Consider the following 7,625-nt stretch of genomic DNA (forward strand, 5'->3'; position numbering starts at 1 on the left):
AGCGACACCGGTGTTCTCGCGCCCGAGAGCGCCGCTGCACCGCCGTTCTCTGTTCTCCCTCGCCGGAGGAACAAGGATATGATGTGGAGCTCACCCACGGGGACCTAGGGCGGCCTCCCTAGCTCGCTCTAGTGGTGGCTCCGCCTCTGATTTTAAGAATGACATTAAAGCTATGGAAAGAATTAATGGAGAAAAGTGGGAAAACTCATCTCCTTTACCATATTACCTCCTACATCGGTTATCTTGCAATAAGTTCTAACAGCTCAGCGATTGTAGCATTTTCCTATAAATGAAAAGTTACAACCAAAAATTTCAAATTCGGGTCGATATTTTCTATAAGAAAATGTGAAGTTTTATTTACATCTGGATCTGGTCCGTGCCTTCAAAGGGCCGCCAAGATAGTTCTGACTGAAACAACACCCTTCATTCCCACATGAGCATCGATATTCACACCAACAGCTTCACAACTTGGTATTGTGATAACCGGCGCGCCTAATGATCTTGGCTTGACTGTATAGCTTCCTCGTATAATCTCAACCAAATTTGGTTCATGAAGACTAAAAACGAGCGGTTTTCCCCTACAATTTATGAAGGGAACAAAAATTAAATAACTTAGGCGAATGCACTAGTAAGAAAATGGTTATTTCAATTCTTTGAAGTTCCATTACGTTATCTCTCCGGGAAATGTTCCTGGACATACCACGATTGGCTCATCCATATCGAAGAAGGTTAGTAAAAACAATTTGTTTCCATATCTCGTTGGTTCATCAGTTAACAAGATAGGTTCAATCTGTCTGTGCACACCGTCTGACTGAAGCAATGCAAGGTCCCGATCCGCATCAACAAATAGCAGTCTAGCATTAGTTTTACCACCACAAGACTCGGAGAAATAAGTTGGAACCACGACATTCACGGCAAGTGTCTTCACAACATGCTGACTTGTCCTAATAAGCTTGGTGCCTCCATCAGAGTGAACAATAAAACCATTCCCCTTATAGCTGAGTTTACTAATACATTAGAGGATGGAACATTGGAGAAGGCTACATGTCTTCACAAGACACAAATCTAGGGAGAGATATGTGAAGAACTTTTAAAGTGGAAGGCAAGAGGTTTCAAAAAGTGGACTACAACTAACCAAAACGAAGAGAAACACTGTGGGCATGGAAATTTAAAAAATGCGGCATCTATACTGAAGTACATGCCTTGGAGTTGATATCTCTAATTCTCAATAATTTTCGCGCACATGTAGGAAGACCAACTCTATATGGAGACCTTCAACTAGACCCACATTACACCAACAAGACCTTCACCTAGAGACCAATATGAGAGACCAACACTATATGGAGACTCAACTCTTTTATTCACCATAATTAATACAACACAAGACTCTTGCATTCTTTATATGACTACCCTACCCTGATACTACTACACTACATGGCAACCTTGCCTTCTTCTACTTGAAACCTTTGATGCCATGGTATGGCAAGAGGGGACGGGAACACCCCTATTTATAGGACTTTATGGCTCACATGGTCTTGCCATGTGTCCATCTTCTATACACTTCTTTGAAAAAATATCTCTATAATTTTCTTCATGCTTATCGAACCATACAAATATCTAGTTTCTGGAGTATTCCACATTTTACCATGAAGCATGACAAATATGGTTCATGCATATTATGTAATCTTCTAGAAGCTTCTCACAAGCATGCATTGTCATTTTCATCATCTTTATTTATTCATGATCAAAAGCAAAGTAACTTGATTGATAGGCCTTTTTATTTAGTGGTGAAATGAGTGAAGAAGTGTGTCTGTTGTGAAATAGCTAATATATATATGTAAGAGTTACCTTAATGTTTTATACTCCACATGATGGTCTCATACTTATATACAAGCGCCCCAATGCACCCAATACACCTCCACAAATGATAACAACATAATTTAAAATATGACATTTCTTAGACTTTGGAGCAATTTCAAACCTTAATAACCTAAGTGCTCCCTTTTATAGCTATGATATAAGAATATATTCCTTAGCAGTGTGAGCACTTAAGCATATTATAAAATAATTTTAAAATAGCAAAAGAAGTTAGAAATGGTTGAGACCTGGGATATATAGCAAATGTAGAAATTTGTAAATGCATGTGTAAAAGTTTTCTAATGAAATGAAGTCGTAACAAAGCAATTGATTCCTTATGTTTTACTTTTCCTTGATATTACTATTATGATCTTTTACAAAGAAAATACTATTGAATTATCATTATAGAGTGAAGAGCTCTTGAATTAGATAGAAAATCCGTATTTCCATCATAAAAATAACAAATATTTCACCAGCCAAATCAAGTTAACGCAGCAACGCCGCGCCCTCCAGATTTTCTAGTGTGCTATGGAAAAAGCACCAAGCTATGATTCCATAGGAGGTCATGGACCCATGTAGCTTCTATGTGCAGTAGCTTCGGGCTTGCAATATATTTGCTTGTAGTGTTGATGTGCTTAAGATTTTTTTTATAGAAAGGACCGAAGTCCCAGCCTTTGCTTAAAGGCATGCAGGACCGGGGTTCGAGCTCCGGCCGGCTGGCTATAGCCAATGTTCCAAAAGACGCTAGGCTCTGACCCATCGCCTAGAGCCTAGGTGTGCCTATGGAGGATTAGGCATTTCAAGACATTTTTCTAGGTGGCACGATGCATTACATATAATTTACCGTATACTCTAAAAGAAAAGGAAAAATAAAGAACTAGTGGGCCTTGAATTGAAAAGAAAGACTTAAAGCAGCCCAGGTGTTGGCTTGGACCCATCACTTCACCAGATTGAAATATCCTCATGGTTTTATTTGCTTCGATGCCAGGTGTTGCATTTTCTTTATCAGTGTTAGGAACCTGAATAAGTCAACGCAGAAGATGAGAAATGGGTTTTTATGTATTGCATTGCACTTTGGACTTTGGCTTCTATGTTTTCTAAAAAGTATGCCCATCACAACTGGTGCTGTAATTTGACTGGAATCGGCAATTAACTTACGTGAATTAATGCTATGCAGGAAATAAGATTTTTTTAAAAAAATCTGAATTATATAATTGTCGCTAATCTCACAATGAAAAGGAAATGGAAGAAAGAAATTTAAGTGCTGTTAAACATTCATAACATTAGGAATGTCAGGTTAACATCTTGAGCTACATCAATTATGTTAGGAAAAAGTCTAGATTACTCCCCTCAGGTATCATCAAACTTCATATAGACCCCTAAACTATATATTGATTCAATTTACCCCTAAATTATGTCATTTGGTCCAATATACCCCTTCATAAGGTTTATCTCTTTTATGATACAAAATTATAGAAATATTAATAAATAAAAATAATAATATATTTTTGACATACATTGTGATGCCCACTATAACCCTGCAAAATTATAAATTAAGATTCCACTTGCATGTGGAGAAATAAAAAGCATAAATTGTATTAGAAGGTAAATTGAACCAAATGAGATAGTTTAGGGGTCAAATTGAATCAAGACATAATTAAATGGGCTATCAAGACTTTGGCCATTCTTGAGGGGAGTAGTTTGGACTTTTTCCTTTGTTACTAGTATGATTAAAGCTAAGTCCCACATATTCTAACTTGAAGCAAAAGGAGAAATGACACATCTACACGCTTTATGGCTTAGAGATTAAGAGTGTTATAAATGGATCTGATAAGACTGCTAAAGATATTAGGGAGAAAATAACAACAATTTCAGTTAGCCTGTTAATCTTCAATGTTTTCAACAGATCCTCTAAATATGGATGGCATCCATCCACTAAAATACCGTCAAAAGATATCAGCTAACTTCATAAGAAAGCAAGCATAAGCAAAGCGGCTATAATTTGTAAGGATAGGTTAGAACTCCACTAAGAAACCTTACTAGTAGTCATCAATCACAATAGAGTTTTTCTGCTCACTTTGGTCTGGAACGATTCATTGGTACAAGCTTCTTAAGAATCTCATTTTGCGCATCCAGCGCTACCTGGAACAATCAAAGTATCATAACAACGTTTGCAGAGTGAATTTTTCTGGAAAACCACTGAAAAACTCTAAACACTACCTGGGAGGCTATCAGAATCGGGAAGGGTGAACATGACTTTGTAACCTTGAGGCTTGAGCATGCATAGTTAAACGGGTTATCCAGACTTTGGCTATACTTTGAGGGGAGTGGTTTGGACTTTGGACTTTGGACTTTTTTTCTTTGTTACTAGTATGATTAAAGCTAAGTCCCACATATCAGAAACTTAAAGCAAAATGAGAAATGACACATCTACACGCTTTATTGTTTAGAGATTATGAGTGTTACAAATGGATCTGATAAGACTGGGGAGAAAATAACAACAATTTCAGTTAGCCTGTTGATCTTCAATGTTTTACACAAACCCTCTGAGTATGGATGGCATCCATCCACAAAAATAGTGTCAAAAGATATCAGCTACCTTCATAAGAAAGCATGCAGAGGCACTGAGGCACAACAGCTATAATTTGTCAAGGATAGGTTAGAACTCTACTAAGCAAATTTACTAGTAGTCATCAATCAAAACAAATGATCCAAGCAAGAAATACAGAAAGTGCAAACTAGCACGCGGTTTTTCTGCTCACTTTTTGGTCTGAAACGATTCATTGGTACAGGCTCCTTAAGAATCTCATTTAGCGCATCCAGCGCTACCTGCAACAATCCAAGTATCGTAACAACATTTGCAGAGAAAATTTGTCCAGAAAACCACTGAAAAACGCTAAACACTTACCTGGGAGTCTATCAGAATTGGGAAGGCATCAATGAACATGACTTTGTAACCTTGAGGCTTGAGCATAGTCCGGATCGGTCGGTCTAGTTTACGAAACTGTAAGAAATTCAGCAAGACAAGCATTCTCTGTAATTGCAGAGACAAACGACAAAGTGTGACATCAGATTCTGAATCGACTGAACCTTCTTTGAAGCGCACTAGCCGGCTGGGCTTTCTTAGGTAATCGGAAAACCACCCTGCTGCTTCAGCTTCGTGGTACGCAGAGCCGGAGCCGGACCAGTCCCATACAGCTACACTGTCGATCGAGGCGTGCTCGGCAGCAAGCTGGATCTTCAGAGGGTCGATTCCTGGCGCTCTGATAGCTGCAAAAATGAAGTGCTCGAATAAGCATAAGTGCTATACTTAATTTTGTCCTCTAGGAGTCGCTCCTGAAGCAAAGAGAGTCTGGCGCCGGCTGCCAATCCTCCTCGGCGACGAAGGCCTCCTGCGGCATGTCGGCCTCGACGAGCGCGAGGCTGGGTTCCACCCTCTGCGTCACTGCCCGGCCCTTGGCGTTCACCTCACGCCGCTGCCCACCAGAGAGCTCGGCACCGCGCAATGTCCAGGCAGAGGCAGGGGAACGTGAAAGCTCGAGGAGGGCGGAAGAGCCTCCCTGCATGCAGCTATCTGCATATAATCGTAGCCGTGAATGTCCGATCCGATGGCTAGGAATACCCCAGGTGGACGGTATTTGAAATTCTGGTGGACGCCGGAATACCGTCCAACTCCGACGCCATCCTGACCTCCCCCGTCCCCGTGGACGCTCACGGCCGGCAAGCTGCCGCGGTGCCTCCTGGGCAGTTTCCATCGAGATTCTGGTCCGTCGGATGCGCGCGCATCGGCGTGGAGCCGCGCGTGGCGTCGCGCTCGCGCAGGAACCCCCTGTGCGGCGGCGTTAGCTCGCCGGCCCGCCGGAACGTCCACGCCAGACGGCACGGCCGTGCATGGCGTATACTCCCTAAGAGCGGCGGAACCCTCCTCCGGAATGGCCGGCGAGCTGCGCGCGTCGTAGCTCGTTCGTCGTGGGAGGCCGTCGCCGTGGAAAGTGTTGCTGGGCGGCGAGGAGCAGCGGGATATGTTCACCCGGGCCTAGGTCGTCGACGGGCTCACGCGGGACGTGTTCCAGCTCGCCTGGGATAGTGTGATACGGCCGCTGCAGCCGGGCGCGGCGGCGGCTGCCTGCCGGGGACGCGTGGCAGAAGCGGCCCGAGTTTCAGGCCAGGTGTGCGGTAGCTGCGCGACCTCAACCTGGAGGCTGCGCATGTCGGCGTCGAGTCACCCAGAGAGCACGACACGGGAGGAATCCATCGAGGTCGCCGTGGCGAGCTCCAGCGCGGCCGGCATGAAGGCGGCAGCGCGGCGGGCGGCGACCGGTGCGGGGCGTGGGCGGCCAGCACGCGTCGAGGCGCGGAAAGGTAGCGCTCGTCAATCTCGGCCGGTCAAGCTCGATCCAACGGTCAATATGGAACCAAGGGGCGGACGGTATTTTGTTTACCGTCCACCCCTGGTACTCCACCGCCCGCCTCGCTGCCATCATCGGCGGCAACCACGCCGCCGTCACCTCAGTCACGTGATACCGCGCAGAGGCAGGTGGTGCGCGAGGCTTCCGAGCTTCCGCCGGACTTGTCTCGCGCTCCTCTAACCTCTATACAGCCCGTCCCGCCTGGAACAGGAAGACGACCATGCTCGCCAATGCTGTCGCGCGCCAGCGACACCCCGGCGGGATCCGTTCGCGTCAACGGCGTGGAGGACGAGGACAAGCACATCGGCGAGAGGCACATCCGGGTGCATGATGTGTTCCGAGGCTCCAGGGAGACAGCGCCTGCGCCCGACATTGGAGGGTGTGATGCACTGATGCGCATCGCTGAGAGTCATTATTCATGAACAAATCCAGGGCAGTGGCTTCGAGGATCACGAACAAACTCCGATGAGATCGAGGGGGAGAGGTTGGTGGAGGTGGAGTGCGATTAGCGTGTTTGTCCTCTCCTCGACGGGGATAAGGCGCCGCCAATCATCGCCATCAATGAACGCCTACGCCATGGCGAACGCGGGATGGCGGCGCGGCGGACAACTTGCCTGCGCACCCCGCGGTCATGGGCTCGTAGCAACGAGCCGCGAGGGCACGCTGGATCGCGTGAGCTCCGGCTGCCGGCCGGAAAGGACGGCAGCAGAAGCGGCTCGGGTTCCGGGGGTACGCGGCGAGGATGAGCTTATTGGATAGATATTTAGGCCCAGGTAGAGAACTCCAGATTGGAAAAAGGGATGAGAGTGCACGGCCTGCGATCAGAGTAACAAGTGAAACTAGGAGCACCTCATCGTGGTTCTTGACCCTTTGGAACAGCAATCTCTCTCCTGAGAGCTAAGCGCCATCGCAGAGCTCGGCGCCGCGTAATGTCCAGGCAGGGCAAGAGAAACGCGAGAGCTCGAGGAAGGCGCGGAAGAGCCTGCAGCTATCCACATCTAATCGCGACCGTGTATACCCGATCCGACGGCTAGGAATACCCCAGGGGTGGACGGTATCTCAAATACCGTCCACCCCGGGCCTGGACGAGGAACGAAGTACCGTCCACTCCAGACGCTGTCTTGACCTCCCTCTGGACGCTCACGGCCGGTGAGCTGCCGCGGTGCCTCCTGCGCAGTTTCCATCGAGATTCTGGTCCGTCGGCGTTAGCTCGCACAGGAACCATGCGCGGCGGCGTTAGCTCGCCGGCCCGCCGGAACGTCCACGCCAGGTCGTGCGCCTGGCGTATACGCCCTCGGTGCCCGGCGGGGTGGAACCCTCGTCCGGAATAGCCACGGAGCTGCGCGCGTTACAGTTGAT

The 7,625-nt window shown here is 46.8% G+C and overlaps 1 pseudogene; it reads right to left on the reverse strand.

Annotated features, from left to right (window-relative positions):
* Positions 1–3,930: 3,930 nt before the first annotated feature.
* On the reverse strand, positions 3,931–5,423 carry LOC120662801 (annotated as a pseudogene).
* Positions 5,424–7,625: the final 2,202 nt, after the last annotated feature.

The sequence above is a fragment of the Panicum virgatum genome, chromosome 2N (assembly GCF_016808335.1).
Source record: "Panicum virgatum strain AP13 chromosome 2N, P.virgatum_v5, whole genome shotgun sequence".
In the NCBI taxonomy this organism is placed as follows: Eukaryota; Viridiplantae; Streptophyta; class Magnoliopsida; order Poales; family Poaceae; genus Panicum; species Panicum virgatum.